The 16,737-nt window shown below is 46.4% G+C and overlaps 1 protein-coding gene across 3 annotated transcripts in view; it reads left to right on the forward strand.

The window, feature by feature from the left end:
- Window positions 1-6,138: 6,138 nt before the first annotated feature.
- Window positions 6,139-16,737, forward strand: part of ADD3 (adducin 3) — a 113,462-nt gene continuing 102,863 nt past the window's right edge. For 2 of the 3 annotated variants that reach the window (XM_075155004.1, XM_075155008.1), the window contains exons 1-2: window positions 6,178-6,424; window positions 6,841-6,903. The gene's annotated coding sequence lies outside the window, so the exon portion shown is untranslated. Of the gene's footprint in view, window positions 6,425-6,840; window positions 6,904-16,737 lie in introns of all 3 variants that reach the window. The other variant, XM_075155009.1, reaches the window with a different exon arrangement.

The following is a 16,737-nucleotide window of genomic DNA, read 5'->3' on the forward strand; positions in this document are numbered from 1 at the left end:
CTCGCAGAGCCCAGCGTTCCAGGGAAAGAACCGGGCAGGGGAAAGCTCAGCATCTCCATCAAACTTGCCTCATTAATTCCTCCAGGTCTGGAGATGCCATCCTGCCTGTCCGCAGCCAGTCCGAGGAGAGCAGCTACAGCATGAGAGCAGATCTGTCCTGTCTCCTCTAGCTATCCTGCAGCCCCGGAGTGAGAGGAGAGCAAACCAGGAGGATTGAATTTGTTTAATTTTCACTGCTTCGGTCCCAGCTCAGGGCAGAAATAACAAGCGCCACTGTGGAGAGACTATCAATGTGATATTGATGTCTCTCTAATTTAAAATGAAATAAATTAAGCCACCAATGAAAACACCTTACTGCATTGTTTGGTGACCAAAATGTGTCCCCATTCTGTCTTCCTGATCAAGATCTTGATTTAATAAAGGTAAAAAAAAAAGTCTGCATTCCCATCTCCTAAAAATGTGCTAAAGGAAGCAGAAAATAGACGGGAAAATATTGATGTCTGCAAGAGCTTCTTAGTCTTGAGCGCCTGGTGTTGCAGAGCCACGTTGTGAAGGCTTCTGTACCCAGAGGTGACTTCTAACCGGTTCTGACTCATTGAACACTAAAATTTAGACTAATTTCCTTCCCTTCCTGGTAGAATTAATAACGACAAAGTGATGGGTATTCTGCATAGGAACCTCATTCCAGAAGAGGAATGGTCTTATAAGAAAAGATGTATTCCCGCCAGAAAGCATTTTGCAGACATCTCCTGATTACGCTTGTGACAAGTCCTCTGCAGTAAACAGCCATTTTACAGGTGGAGGCCAGGATTGTGCCACGGGGGGTGGTGTCCTGCCTGTCTGCAGAGACCTAGGTCTAAACACCGCAAGCATCCCAGTACCACCAGTGGCCTGACCCAGAAGCACCAGTGTTAAGCCCATGGATGAGCCCTGGGGGGATCTGGGGTGCAAGGGGGACTGGTGCTGAGACATGGCCCGTGTGGAGGCTGGTGGATGCCCAGGCTGAACGAGCCAGAGGATTGCTGCTAAAGGCTTTGCCTGGATGAGCTCAGGAGGCAGCACTATTTATTTCATTTGAATAATACATGACCAATAAGTTAAATAAGAGAAAGCGGAATGAGCTTTCCGGTTAAGCCAAAATGTTTGATGCTTGTTTCCTGGGCATTTTGGGTCTCTGGGAAGCTTTGAAGTGGCCCTAATGAACTTGCCAATGTAGATAATGTAAAATACTTTAATAATAAATTTATCAGGCAGTGCTGTCTATGATATATAATCTGAAATGTTTAAAGAGATGAAACTGTCCTTTCTAAGCAGCTATTTGATCTCGACTAAAATGGTGCAAGTTCTGTTGCAAAGGTGGTTTATGAAAGCACTTCAATCTACCTTGCTTTTAATTAAATTGCCCTTATTGGGCTATCTTTTATGTTCTTATGACGCTGTATTTGCATCAGATTACAAAAGAGAGAGGCGAGGGAGAAAGACCTGACAAGTAGCAACCAAAATTGCCTGAGACCAACCTCGCCAAGTGACAGAGCCATTAACTCCGTTGTAATCTTGATCTGTATCAAGTGATCAAGGCCAGGAAATAAGCCATGAAAGAACTCCCTTTATCTTATCAACCCTCCTATACCCATGATACCTTTATTATGGTTGTAACTTTCATTTCATTCACCTTCTCCTGTTGGGCACCTGTGAAATTTAGACTCCTGTTTTGCAATCTAATTTCCCGAGAAGACCCCTGCCCACCTCAAGCAAGCCTTCTCATGGCAGGAGCTGTTTGGCACCTTGGTGAGACTGTGGTGTCGGAGGCTGACCCAGTGACCAGCCTGCAACCAGGACACATCTCTTTTCCCTGCAAAGCAGCAGTCACGGTGCAGGATGCTGTGGGAGACAGCAATAGGAACTGGGGATTTGTAGCAGGGGGCTGAGCATCTGCACGGCTCTCACCGAGGGCAGGGGATGCTACAGCTCAGCTCACGCTAAGCCTGGCTTTTGGACCGCGGCGTCCTGCCAGTGGCTTGGGACATCTCCTGGACAGGAGAAAGGATGCTCTCAGCCCTGCTTCCTCGCCACGGCCACCAGCACCATTGCTGTGCTCCCACAGTGCTGCAGCCTCAGCACCACTTCCAAGCCAGGAAACGTCTTAGGAGACCCGCAGGGGGTTGGAGGTGGGGAGAAGGATTGCTTCGCCTCCCCACCAACACGGGGCCAAAACACACTTTTACGAGGTTGCACACATGGCGGAACAGCCCCTCCCATCCGCGTGACAGCTCTGGGATTGACCAGACAGTAACAGACCCACTTGTATTTGTGTTTCTCAGGGGCTGTCCTGCAAACCGTCATGTGCAAGTTGTTTTATTCACAAAAGCCCCGCAGTGAGTTTGGTCACATTCATGCCTCTGCGCTGGCTCGGCAAGGTCACACATCCTCCCAGCCCGGAGGCACACCTGTGTCCATGCAGGAGAGAGCAAGTATTTTAAGACTGGTTTTTTTTCCTATTTCCACCCTAGAAAACTACCTAACAACAATTAATGCCAGTGTTTTGGTAGTATGTAACAGCAGCGCTGTCATGTGCGAAGGCAAGGAAGGACCTGAGAACGGTTCAGCAGAAAATTGCTTGTATTTTAAGCCCTCAGCTCTGAGTTACATGGAGTTTTCAAACATGTGGCATGAGTCCCTTTGGATCATGTTTAAAATAAATTTTGTATGTTTGGAAACAGTGAAACTAGAAACTGCAACAACAAATGGTGTGTTTGGGGGAAAAGATAGCAGGGAGAGAAGAAACAAGCCTATCTAGAGATCTTATCTTAGTTTTTCTTGGGAGGACAATTTATCCAGCCAGCACTGGAAGTTGATCATGGTTGGGTGGTTCCCAGCAGCTGCATTTGGAAAGGAAAGGGAGGCAGCAGCAGGCCAGGTAGATATCCGAGTAATTCCACGTCTGCTCTTTTCAGTTAAATACCAGATGTTAGGACATCGCTTGTAAACCTTTAATGACAAGGATGAAAATGAAATGTTTGCTGAGTTCTCTGCCTGGCTCTGTTTCAACACCAAACAGTGTCCGCACACATCCCTGCTCACCTGCACTCGCCTGTTTGCAAGTGAAATGTGAGCCTCGTGGCCATTTCCAGGACTTCTTAGTTTTTCCTTGTCTGTTCTAGCAGGAAAAAAGATGGGAATAGCTAGATCTGATACATGCAAAAGAGACCATGGTGGTCACTGGTGCCTTGTTAAGTGCTTTAGGAGATCATTTGTTCAGCTTGCGTAAAACTCCATGCTGCTAAGGAAGTATATCCTGATGAATTGGATAGATTTATGGATATATTCCATATTTACATATGAAAATCATGCTTATTGCACAACTTTTATTCAGTTCATATGATGCCATTCTTTCTCAAAGTCTTCACTAGCACAAATGTTAACAGGGTGCAGTGACCTGCTTGTGTTTTGGCCTGACACATGGGAAGCATTTTTATTACACAAGGTTTCCTTATCTGCTCCGGCAATAAAACTAATGGAGCCAGGTGTCTTCGCCCTCTGCAAGGCCGCTAAGTCCCGCTCCTCTCCCCGTCTGCCTGGGGAGGGCAGGCGGGAGCCCTCCTGCCAGCTCCTGCCGGGGCTTGGTTAGTGGCACCTCTCCTCCGGGCAACGCTAACCCGAGTCTGCGCCGCCTGGGATTGCCAGTGAGGCACCAGACGTGGATTTTGTTTCCAGTTAACATTGGCAGTATAGCAGAAATGTATTTGTAAATACATATATAAGGGCCACATTTTACAGGGCCCAAGTCCCACCCGAAGTCACCGCTGTTGTGAGCAAGGCCCACTCACCTGCCGAAAAATCCCTTGGGCCTGAAAGTGTTGAAATTATTTGGTGTCCCGCGCTGCGCAATGTATTAAACAAGTCACAATGCAAGAAACAGATGTCTATTCCAGGGAGTGCAGGAGTCCAGACGCAAAGTATTGGGTTACCGTCTGTCTCAGATAACGGGACAAAGCGGAAAAGTTGGGATTAAACATTCTAGATGTGTCCCACATAGAAACCGTAAACCTTAAAAATGTAGCCCAGGTCCCGTAAGTGGCCTTACGGGAGCAAACCTGCGGTTACCGTGCGGCAGTCCCAGGCTGCGGTCAGCGCTGCGGCACACACCTGGGCGCTGGCTGCACCTTGCACCGAACTCTGAGGCTGCCTGGGGGCTTTAGTTCGGTGCCTGGCCACATTTTTTAACTCCCATGCCCAAGGGATGGTGATCCCTAGTCCATATCCGTGAGAGGTTTGGGACCATCTGAGACCCCATCTATGATATTTCAGGTCTTTGGACACTGCTGTCCTGAGATCTCACTGCAGAACTGAGCCCTGGGCTTTTCAAATGAGCTGTTTTCCTTAAAACAAAGGCTCATTATGTTTGATTAGTTGTTTTTATCCGTAGATTAGGAGTCAGAAAAACTGGGCTGATTTTTTTTTCCAAATGAAACATGAAATGTGAGAAGCTCCAGAGAAGTTTGGGGGCTGGGGCGTCACTGTCAGGTCGGCTGCTTGGCTCTTAGCAACTCAGTACAGGCAATGTTTACTCAAAACTCTGTGCAGGAGAAAGCACGAGCTTGAAAAAGCAAATGAAGCAATGAAAAGGGTCCCCATAGAAAGATGGTGCATATCCAGGGATGCTCCTTGCTTGCAACTTTTCTGCTATGCGCTGATTCTCTTATCATCAGCAGGAAATCATTGCCCACGTGGGTCCTGTTTGGGGTCATCTCTAAAAGACCTGTGGGTCCAGGTAGTACTCGGAGCCTGGGGTACCTGAGGGATCGCAGACCCAGGCCCCGCAGGGTGGCAGTCACTGGAAAGCAGCATGAGACCAGACCTCCAGCTGCTCCTGCTGCCTGCAACCACTGTCCTTCAGCTGGCAGCGATTGTGGAAAATGAAAAGCACCATTTTTGCATTTTAAAATCTGTCTAAACAAACAGACCTTTGCCCAGGCAGAGCTTTGCCTCCTCTTGCATCTCACCAAGTGCAGTATCACTGCGAGAGCTTCCTGGCTGCAGGAGCTGATCTTCGCTCGTAAAGGAGGAAAGATCTGCTGCTTCTTTCCTGTTCCTGTTTGCATCCCTCACCGCACTGTATCCTGAGTAGTTCTTAAACAAGCCTTCCCATTGTTTGAGTGGCTAGTTATGAATTCTGTCCCTTTGAAGAAATATGACCCGTGCTATAGAAAAGTGAGAATGATGTTAAGTCTGCACGAGATACTGACGGCTGTGACATACAGGAAAAGGGTGAGTGCTTTGCACTGTCCTCATGAATGAAGCCACAGGAAGGAGGTGTGACAGGGCAGCGGGCGAGCTGCTGGGAAACTTCCACAGATCCTGAAGCTGCACCGCCTCCATTTACATCCTCACCCTGCATTTCCATTGACTGAAAATGTTCCTAATTTATTAAAGGGCTCCTCTGGCACTAAAAGCCTTGTCTCTGCTAAGAACGCCAGTGAGTCAGACCTAATTTGTGATATTTGTGTCGTGATGACCTGTGCTGACCAGGGTTGCATGACATGGGGACAATCATCGGTCCCTTGCACGTCTCTCCAGACTAGCACTGCTCCTTTATTCTCATCAGTAATGCCAGCTGAGTATTTGCAAGAGTGGGAGGAAACACTTGTGCCGATAGAGACCCAAAGTGCCTCTCTGATGGCTGCGGTCTCCTCCCCGGGACGCCGTTACCAGCCATGCAGGGTGTATTTTGCTGGAACAGGGGAAAAATCAAAGTGCCGCAGCTGAAGGCCTGGTGCGGGCAGGCGCTGAGCACTACTGGCCTGCAGCCTGGAGCGTTTGGGGTTTGCTGCTGGGGCTCTGTGCCCCGCATTGTCCCTGCGGTCACTCGGCCTTTTGTTCGCCCAGCCCCGCTCTCGGCACCGGCAGCGCCCACGCTCGCTGCCACGGGCTGCGCTGCCCATCGCCGAGCTCCTTCCCGCGCCTCCGTGCCTTGCTGCTGGAGGCTGCTATCGTGTGCAAAAAGGAAGAAGGCGGCAAAACAAGCACCGCCAGGATTCACATAATATTGCTGCAGCCCTGCCAGGAAACAGACTGTAAAAGTTCCTGTATTTAAAGCCGGGAGATGAGTTTTATTGTTAGTAGTTGTTATAGCAACCCGAGGTGCCAGAGAGTAATACATGCTCGGCACGTTGCAACAGACTCTGACAAGTTCAAGGCTGTTGCCTTGCTGCTAAATCTTGTTGCCAAGGCAATGCAACATAAGGCAAGAGCCTAGAGAAATGAATACTGCTGACAGCTCGTGCCAGCAGGCTCGGTCTGATTAAAAGGGAACTTTTGAAAGTAATGTTAACTTAAACAGCACAGCAGCAGCAGAAGGGAAGGGGGAGTCGGAGATGGAGGAGAGGATCCAGAGGAGGAGCAGTGGGTTAATGTCAAGCAACAGGTAAAGGAATGCATTCGATTAAAAAGCAATGTGGCTGAATACGATGTCTTAGCCTGTAATGCAAGAAATGCGCCACATTTTTGGGGGGAGTAAAAAAAAATCACAAAATTTAATTTTTTACATTTGTTTAACTTGGACAGTACTGCTTGTCCAAGTTGAATGGGAACTTGAATGGGAACTTTGGCTTTTTCCCAATGGTGTTGACAGCAAAAATCGTTTTCTCAGTAAATTTGTTCAGTGACGCAGGTATTGTTGCTGCTGTAGTAAAAGCCATGAAGTAGCTCAGTTAACTTTCAATTTTATGTTCATTTCCAGCCTCTTTAAACATGCTTCATGGCAAAATGTTGGCTGGAAAAGAGATGAGGCTGCAAGTTGATTATTCTCTCCTGACTATGATTTGCTGTTAATGTTGACAGTATGCTCTGAGTTGAAGGAAGGACCACAGAGTCAAAATAGATGATCAGTGCCAAAGAAGTCAGGTAATTAAGTTAATTTCAACTACCAATACAATATTTTGACATGTGCTATGGGATACTAGGGTACTAAAGTACAAGTACTACTGAAGTGCGTCTGATAGACACACAACGATCTCAGATGAACTTGTTGATTTGTCTATTGATTTGTGAGTAAAAGCATAATATTTCTTAAGCAATTACCATAGCAGTATTCTGATCCACTCCTACTTACGTCCCATGCATTTTACATTTTCATGGACTATCGGTAGCTAAAAATGACCTCACATTTTCCTATTCAAGGACTATTTCATCATGTGCATCTTGCAGTACAGCAGCAGTGTGCAGTAGTATACCTGAGACCACCAAATGCCCCATGGGGGAGTTTGTTCTCCTGGCACCTGCTGTGGATTGTGGAAAAGTCAGGTCTGCGAGTACTTTGTACTATTTAAAAATGGGAAACTAAGACACGGGAAATGATGTGCCAATTGTACTGGAAATTTTTTGTGTGCAATTATGGGTAGAGCCATCTCTATTGACCTTCATAAAAGTAAGGCTTTTAATTAACTGTGAAATATTTTTGTACTAATTTGAAGTTCTTAAGCTGTGGGCCAGGAAGCAGGCAGGTGACTGGTCATATGCTTGTAATCATCATTTGTTTTTCAGCAGCTAAATTATATTCAAACCTAGCAATGTGTTACTTGCAACCTTACTACTGTTACTGGCATTTTTCCACAGTTGCCATAGCTAGCTGTGAGATATTATATGATCAGAAAGAAGCGAAAACCTGGTTCAGGCAATTGTGAAGAGAACATGACATTGCCCCAGAGGATGCTTTTATTTGAAGACTGTCCATTAGATAAAGAAACGTGAGAATCCTAGAACCGGGCATTAGCATTTTTTTTAATAAGAAAGCAAAAGGAAACTCTATTTTTAGTCTTAGCTGAATTTCTCTGCTGGTGATTCCACACAGGGTGTTACTTAATATATCCAGGAGAAGGTTTCAAAGCCCTCCAGAATATCCTTCCTTTTTCTGAAGAGATGCATACACAGAAGTCGGGCTAGTAAAAAGGCAAAACCATATGGGCAGGTCACGCAGCAACATCAACACTTACTTGATCTGCAGGATCCCAGAGCACTTCCAAGACCTGGCTCTCCTATCTGCAGGTCCCATCTGCCCTTGACGCCTGTGACAGTAGGACCCTACTTGGAAGATTTCTAGACCATCTTTACCACCCCAAGCATGGTGTGTGATGTCTCCTCCAGGACAGGTGGGATGCATAGGGAAAGCTCAGACCCCTCCAGAGGAAACCACGGCTGAATCGCACTGCAGCTAAGTGGCACACACTCCAAAACATGGAGGCATAACACAAGGGCATCCCCCTCTGCTTTCTTCTGCCTCCTACCCCTCTCCCCTCCTGTGCACCTCTTTATTTGCTCGAGAGCCACCCCCAGAAAGCAGGGAAGCAACGTGGAGCCAGGACAGTCTGTCATCAAGATAGCTACTGATAGCAGAGTAGACAGAGCTATTTCCAGAATGATTAATACTATTAGCACATGCTGAAGCTTAAGGCTCAACATAAGCTTTAGAGGAATTAATTTTGATGTAAAAAGTGAATAAATGAGACAACTGTCAGAACAATGAGTGGTGAAGTAAAGATCCTTAGCATAGGATATGCAAAGCACTGTCTGCTGGCCTGTTTTCACAAAAGCTGCTGGTAAAATTCCCGTTGCCCTTTAGGCTGGAGAAATAGCCCAGCAATACCGTGTGGCACAGAGGTAACCCAACTAGTAGGCACCAAGGCTACTCCCACAACTAATTAGCCACACGGCATTTTAGCAGGGGCACGGCGATGGTAACACCCCGGGATCCAAGGCACTGCTCCCTCCCCCAGCCCAAACCATGCACCACTGCTCCTGGAGCCTGTTCGGGGGATCTTTGTACTGCCCTTTACTGTACATACCTTGAGTGCTTGCAAGAGTACCAGTCTGAGGGCTCGTCCTGTTGCTGAATAAAAAGCATGTCTTAAAAGGGCCATCTGATCTATACTATCTTCTCATAATCCCCACTCCGGAGATCTCAAATGCCATAATTGAAAACGCGCTGTTCATCTTCTGAAAGTCGTGTTTAACCTACTGTAGGCAGCTCCCAGAAGGACAGTATTTTGCATAATCAGTTACATTGCAGGGAATATGTTTAGCATTTTTCTGTTTTTCTTCTCCTGACACTTTTCTCACAGGAGAGCAGGCAAACAAAACCTAGTCATATTCTCTTCCCCAATTCCGTTTTTTAACCCCAATCATCAAGGCTACTTGTTTCCCTAAGAATATCACATATATGGGCAGTTTTTAATTTCCTTTTTGAACATCTATTCCTCTCTTACATGAGACATCTTGACAATAGATGTCTTGAATGGATTCACCAAAATCTTGTGGGTTTTGTTACCTTAGATCTGTGTCTGCAAAGAAGTCATATGCTTGGGGTGTTTCTCTGGAGTAGCTAATTCAGCTTGGACCAAGCCACATGATCCCCTTTTCCAGTCTTGCCTTATGGCCTCCGAGGAATGTTGCATTCGCTGCGAGGGAATTACTAGGTCTTGGCAAGACATGTTAATATCCTCGCAAAGACTTGTTAGGGACCAAGACTTCAGCCTCCAACTATTTCCTCTGATAAAGCAGAGTATTCACAGCAGTTCATTAGTCTTGAATCACCAGTTTGACTTTGTTTGAGAGAAATGAAAGTTCCCCACAAACAAGAAGGACTCTACAAGGAAAGCTGGCTGGTGTTGCCTGCCTGCTAGCAAGCTTCAAAACAGAAGCACAAATTGTCGGATCCAATTAGAGAAATCAGTGGCTCAGGACACTTCAGTCAAGGGTTGGGAAAATGAACACCCAGGTGGAAGACAGGTTATGAATTATGGCAACACCTGCTGCACTGGGATTTGAATGACAGTCCATCAGGACATCTGAAAACTTGGACTTCCATGTGTGGGGATGCAAATTTGATGTTTTCTCCTGAAGACCTGCCCATGTTCATACACAAAGTTCCTAGCAGTGACAGAACTACAGTTCTATTTTATTACAGTTGTTGTTTTGGGTTTTTTTTTAACACTCAGTGTTATCTTTCCATTAGCGTCCAAAATTACACTGATAATCCTTGAAAGCACCAGAGCGTGAGTATCGTATCTGCAGCTGGATCTCTCTGCTAGGAAGCTAGTTACACAGCATGGAAAGTATTTTTGCTATCTCATTTTGAATCATTGATAACAACATCACAAGTGAAGGGACCGTATTGTTCGTCCATGAGATGGGGAGGAACCACTCCCACAGTCCCAGCATGTCGCCGTCCCGAACACCCACTCGCAAGGCAAAGAGGCAAGGTCCGAGTTACATATTTTTTAAACCAGGAGCAGCTTTCTCAAAGCGTGGGGAGCACAGCACTGGTGCAAGTGACAGAGGGTAGATCACAAAACAGGTCCCCCCGTGCCAGCTTCCCAAAGCACTCGTATCACTGAGCTGAGCTTCAGAGCATAGCAGAGCGGACACCGCAGAGGAACCTGAGAGCTGGCCCCCAGCAGCAGCAGCCAGCCCCGGCCCTGGCAGCTGGAGTGCTCGATCCGAGTAAGGGTATCAGTCAGATGCTCAGAAACTCCCAGCTGACTCACAGCCCCATTTCTTGGCTGCGTGCTGGCCTCTTTACACCTCTGGTGTTGGAAAAGGAAGTGAAACAGCCGGTTCTCATGTATACGTTCAACAGCTTTGAAAAGCCCCCCGATTGTAGAAAAACGGAGCAGAGCTGCGAGGTCTGGAGCTAGTTTCCTATCCGAAAGCCAGGCAGGATGCCGGATCCGTAGCTGCAGTTTGGCTTGACAGAGGGCCAACTCCAACACCGCCATTCTCATCTGCTTTAATGTCAGCTGAACATTCGTGTGCCATTTTCCCATCCGGCATCATCCAAGCCTATACCATAGTCTAAAGTCAGCAAAACTTTCTGAGGAGCAGTGGCACAAATTGCGATCCTGTACAGTGCCCTTTGCTGTCACCCAATTCATATTTTTGATACTGGGATCCAAATCAGGACCCCAGTTCAGCAGCTACACAAGGACGTGTCCCACTCCAGCCTCCCTTGGCCTATGCATATCCTTAGTTAGGCACATATTTATTTAAATAACTCACTACAGCCATGCTTAAGCCTTGAGAAAAAAGTATCCCAACAGAGGGACAGAGAACCGGCTCAATCAACCATACACAACGAGATGTGTTCAAGCCAGCTAATGGGTAATCCTGTGTGTACTTACCACAAATCCACAACATAACTCACTGTCCTGCTTGGCAGAGGAGTGTTATTGCCTCTTGGGAAACGAGCATTCCTGATCAAAGACTGTCCTTGTAGAATAAATAATCAAACCAAACTAATGCGTGTGTGTGTGTGTGTATATATACTTCACATGGATTTATATGACATGCTGCATATGCTAATGTCAGTCCATCTGAGGGAGTAGAAACTGATGGGGAAGTTGTAGCTACATGGAGAGAACGGGAATTTTCCGGTGAACCTCAGCATGGCAGAGAGACTGTTCTCAGAGGTCGTAAAAGACTTCTGCAGCCTGCTAATTATACGCTAGCCAAATCTTATTACAAACAAGTAATAACTATAGGCACGTTTGTTGGTTTTGCTAATGACATTAATGTCTTTTTTGATGATATGCAGAGCTACAGGGGGCCAGAGATTCAATTTGTACTGATGTATCTCCCACTCTGGTGAAGCCTAGATGAACATGTTTGACATCTTTTCACCATCTATCTTTAGACAATTCTAGGTCTGTTCTCTGCACAGTAGTTTGAACTGCTTCTGCTGTGTAACACTTACACACAGTCAGACCTCTACTTAGACAGTGTATCTGTGTATTATTTTCTAGTATATAAGCGATTGTATGTAGAATTACACATTACTGTTGTTAAAGGGAATTTGTGCTTTTACTCCTCCACAGTTTCCTTATCTTCCTTAGCAAAACGGCTGTGGCACTGAAGTCTGCTGTGTAGATTCATTTATCTTTCCCCTGCAGAGTCCCAGAGAGTTCAGATACCCTGGTTAAAACCACTGACTTTGCAATTTAGGGTAAGTCATCAGCAGGGAAAGAGACAGACTTGGAGCTGGTTAAAACAGATTCTGAAGAATTACCAGGATTTGCCGGGCAAAGACAAGCAAAGGTTTTTCTCTCGCACACTATCCACATACCTCTGCGACTGATTTGTTTTGCGTTTCCAGTGTCTGTTTGCACAGACCTGATCGTCGGTCCCGCTGCCCTTCTCCGCTTCCTGTCTGAGAACAAACCGAGACAGTCAGCAGAAGCAATCGCACGTCCTTTAGTATGAAAACCACTGAACACAGTTTGTCCCGCCAGGGAAATCAGTCCTTTAAGTATGTGAGTAATCCACTGACTTCATAGGAATATCTCCGGATGGATTTTTTAAGCGTGCTCTCGATGGCTGCAGCGACAGAAAGACACTGCGCTGAGCACACGCTTGCACGCTGCAGGCGAGTGCCAGGGAGCTCCGCCGAGGCAGTGCTGGCCCGTGCAGCTCTTTGGGGAGCCCTGCCGCGCTGGGGCAGCGGGCTCCGGCCCCCCGGCTTTTGATCCAGCCGTTCCTAGCATTACGCATCCCTGGGAATACACTCAGAAACTACAGATGAGGTCATTCCCAAGAGTCTGCTAAGGTATTTGGGGCCCTTGACACTGAGAGGAGCTAAAAATCTTATACTCTCTGAATGGTTTTAAAGGGAAAGTGGAACTCTTTTTATAGCACATTAGCAGTTTGTTGATCTTGAATTGGTAAATGATTAACTCCTCTACAATTTGTTCATCCTTATCATTAGAGATTGCACTAACATATGTTCTTCCATCTTATTTACTTCAAAAGAGGCTTTGGGACTAACAGTTATCTACGCAAAATCCAAAATCAAACATTATTTGTGAAATATTATTGTTTATGCATATTAACAAATTTGAGGCTGATTTCATGTCTGTGCTGTGCTTTCAAGTGATCCATCAAATACGAAAAGCAACAGTTTGCCCAAAAGGCTTTGAATTTGAATTGATGCTCTAAACTTCGAAACTTTTGTCCAGGAAATTACGCCACATGCTCTTCTGTGGGTCCAGTGTTAGAGCAACAAGCACAGTGTGCGAAGATACACCACCGCTGAGGGCGGGGGGTGACTCGAGCTTTGTCCTATGTCCAATTTCTCTTGGGATAATGAAGAAGAAAGTGGACGCTTACCCTGGAGTCCCAGGATAGGTACAGAAAGCCTTTTTCAGAGCTACTGAATCAACACTCTCATCCCCCAGCCCATGTCCTTACACTCCCATACTTCTACGCTCCTCTCCCTCAGGCAGTTGTACTGGGCTTCCCACCAGGTGTGGGTCTGGCGACAGCACACCCCCGTCAGAGGTGGCAGTTCAGCTTCAAGTCACAGTTAATGTGCTGACAAAGAATTCCCAACTTGTTCAACCAACATAAACCTTTTGCCTGAGTGTAGATGGTGCTGAGCTGACAAACGTGGGTTTCTTGATGCAAAAGGACGTGCTGTGCTCCAAATGCATCATCAGAATCACAGATTAGAGATGTTTTTTTAAAAATGTGCTCTGAACATGAGTTTTTGCTTCCAAAAATAACGTGTATTTTGCTCCTATTAGAAGAGCAGGATGTTCTTTCCTGTCCTGAAGGGATAAGGAGGAAATGAGAACTATGCGTTTTTTGTATGATATGAGCTACTATTCTTCTGGACTAGTGCTGTGAATCTTGATTTTTTTTCCCCCCAGCTTTAGGATTTTATTCCCCGTGGACCTCATTTTACTTCCATTCATGCTGATGTTAACCCAGTGAAGCTCTCTTTGATTTCAAAGGAATTCCTCCATATTTACAATCTCTCCCATCCTGAGGCAGTAGGCATTAGAAAGGAGGCAACCTACTGAAGACACTGAATGCTGAATGTCTCAAATCCCTTTTCAAATGAGATAAAGTCAGTTGAGAGACACAAGTGGGGGCAGAAAGCATCCTTTCCTGTCCTCTCCATTCGAAGGAAAGAGACGGCTGTTTGGAGGAAATGTGAACGTAATGGACTGCACATTTGTGTCCATTGTACTGAGGTCTGACAGGAAACACTTGGGGTTCGATTCAGGAAAAAGTAAATAGTATTCCTTTATAATAGTCTCATAACCCCAGTTATCCTGCAGTATTTGGCTACATCCCTTTAATGTATATATTCTCACAGCTCTCTCCAGAAGACCAGAAGGAAATCTGGCCACTGGGGAGCGGGGGAGGCATGGGAAGAGATTGTGCAGCAATTTCCAGCCAACAGCCCTCCTAAGTGACAGCAAAAGTCCAGCGTCTCTCTCTCTTTTAAACCAAAGGGACTCCAGAGCAGCTGCCATTATTGACTGCCACCATGGCGGTTCCTTACGGGAGGAGAGCTGCAAATACCGAACTTTGGGTAATTTCCAAGCAGCCTCTGCCAAGCCCGTGAGAGCGCTCTCTCACCATCGGCTCTCACCGTAACGTATAGATGGCTGCGGTGAGGTCTCCCACCATGTGCGCGGGGCCGCAGTCTCCTCAGCAGGCACTGGGGACTCCTCAGCACCCCTTGGCTAGAGGTTCACCCTGCAGCAGCGTGGAAAAGGCTCCAGCCCTCAGCATTTAGAAACTTTGTTCTTCATACAGCCAGCTGAAGCTGATGTGGTCTGTAGGATCAGTGCTGGTCCCTGGAAATGCCTTTCATCCCTCCCAAGGGAGTCTGCCTCCCGGAGTGACCAGGGTCAGGGAGCTGTTACGGTCCTTTGTCCGTGGGGAACATGCAGTACCACCAGTGTTTGGCATTTTGCAGCTCTTGAAGCTGCAAAGATTGCAAAAGAAACCCAAAACCCCCACACATAACCCAGAAGAGACGGATTGAGGACATAATGCCCTTGATTGAAGAAGGAGGCACCCAGGAAACCTTGTGGCATATATACTTTTTTTAACAAGAGCTAAAGTAATTTGGCATGCACGTCCCCTGAGCTGCTTCCTAAACCACAGCTGCATGAGGAATTATCCAGCTCTTAGCTGAAGTAACTCCTTAAAAAAAACCCCAACATGTAGGTCATTAAAGTGCTAATAAAAAATGTTGATGAATCTCTGAGCAGTGCTCTGATTATCTCTCTGTGGGGAACGAAGAACTCATTAACATGAGTTCCATGCCACTCCCTCCTCCTTTCTCAGAGCTTGGCATAAAGCAAGGAAACAAATGTTTGTGGTTTGGCCAAGTTTCTAATGAGTAGCTCAGCTACGTCCACTGATTAGACACATGGCTTTACGGAGGGTGAAAAGGCTGCAGTACCGTGTAAGTCGGAAAAGTATTTCTGCGAGATTGGGTCCCCAAAAAGGAAACGCTTTACCTGTTGTGTGGATTTTTTGCAATGTATTTAGCAGGAAATGAACAGAGAGAGGGTTTCATTGACATGGCAGTCAGGGAGCAATGCTGTGAGGTCCAGAGCGTAACAGAGCCGGAGGTATGTCTGAGGACCCACTCTCCAAAAATGCAATGCTGTGTTAGCTTACTATGGGTTTGGTTTCACTTGTTAAGTGTTTTTTTTTTTAATACTAAGCTACAGTCTGACCCCAAAGGAACAGTCCTAACTATTATCTGTCCTCCCCGCTCTAGATGTTACCGCTCCTACTCCACAGAGGGGTGTCTATGCAGCAGCCCCAGGCACCGCAGGAGCCCGCAGGCAGGGAGCACAGCAGAGATCTCCATTTGCTGCATCATCCACAGCACGGAGACCTGCCTAACTAGAACTGGCCGAGGCCAGTGACTCTCCAGCAGCACCTGGCAGTTGTTTTGAAGGAGGGAACAAAACCTCTAATGGGAGAAGTCTCTCTCATGCAGGAAAGTTTCTTCTTGATCCTGCTAGTAATCCATTTATGGCCTGAATCATGGGGACTTGTCATCTGCATAATCTTTCCAGGACTAAAGTAAAACTCATCCACATGCCCAGGAGAAGAAAACTCACCCTACAATAAACACGAAAGACATCTTTACATGCCTGAAAGCATTCTGCTGGGATAAGCAACTGCTGCCTCTGAAATTCAAATCTCAAGGTGTGTGATCAATGTCACGCAGCACCTTAGCACTCAAATCAACCTCCTGAGACATCAAGTCTGTCCCCTGCTGTTGCAGACAATGCGTCGTATAATGACTTCAATAAACTTCATCTCAAAAGCAGTGAGATTTTTCCATTCCCAGTAGCCCCCCGGAAAAGGTGGAATTCGACTGCTCTAATGGTTAACAACCCTCCTCTAATTTCCAGCTGAAATTTGTGCGTGGCCAGTTCAGACCCAATTGCTCCTGTGCCAGCACTGTCTGTAGCTAAGCAGTTGTCTGGGCCAGAGTGCAGAAGTTGAGGCAAGTCCCGATCCACCGATTTCATTGCAGCATCACCCTCACTTTAAAAATCACACCTTGAGTTTGGCATTTCTTGGCCTTTTCGGGTTGAAAGTTTATTGAAACATGATACAGCTGTAATTTTTTCTAAAAGGAAATAAAAAAGAGGGGATCAACATGCAAGGAACAGCCCTACTAATTCCATGAGTGTTATATTGAATAAATATGCAAATTGGAGAAAGCCAATTGCTTCAACCTTCGTAGCGCACTCTGCATGTAGGTAGGTGCAGTCACCCATATTCTTCCTGTGCCCGAGGTAAGTTTTAATTTCCTACAACCACCAGATAGTTAGAGGTCTTGTGTTAAATAACAGATGCTGTACCACCTCATCCCATTATTACTGGCCGGTGCCTACAGGTTCCTGTAGCGCTGGTCCAGTCAGG

This window comes from Calonectris borealis, chromosome 7 (assembly GCF_964195595.1).
Source record: "Calonectris borealis chromosome 7, bCalBor7.hap1.2, whole genome shotgun sequence".
NCBI lineage: Eukaryota > Metazoa > Chordata > Aves > Procellariiformes > Procellariidae > Calonectris > Calonectris borealis.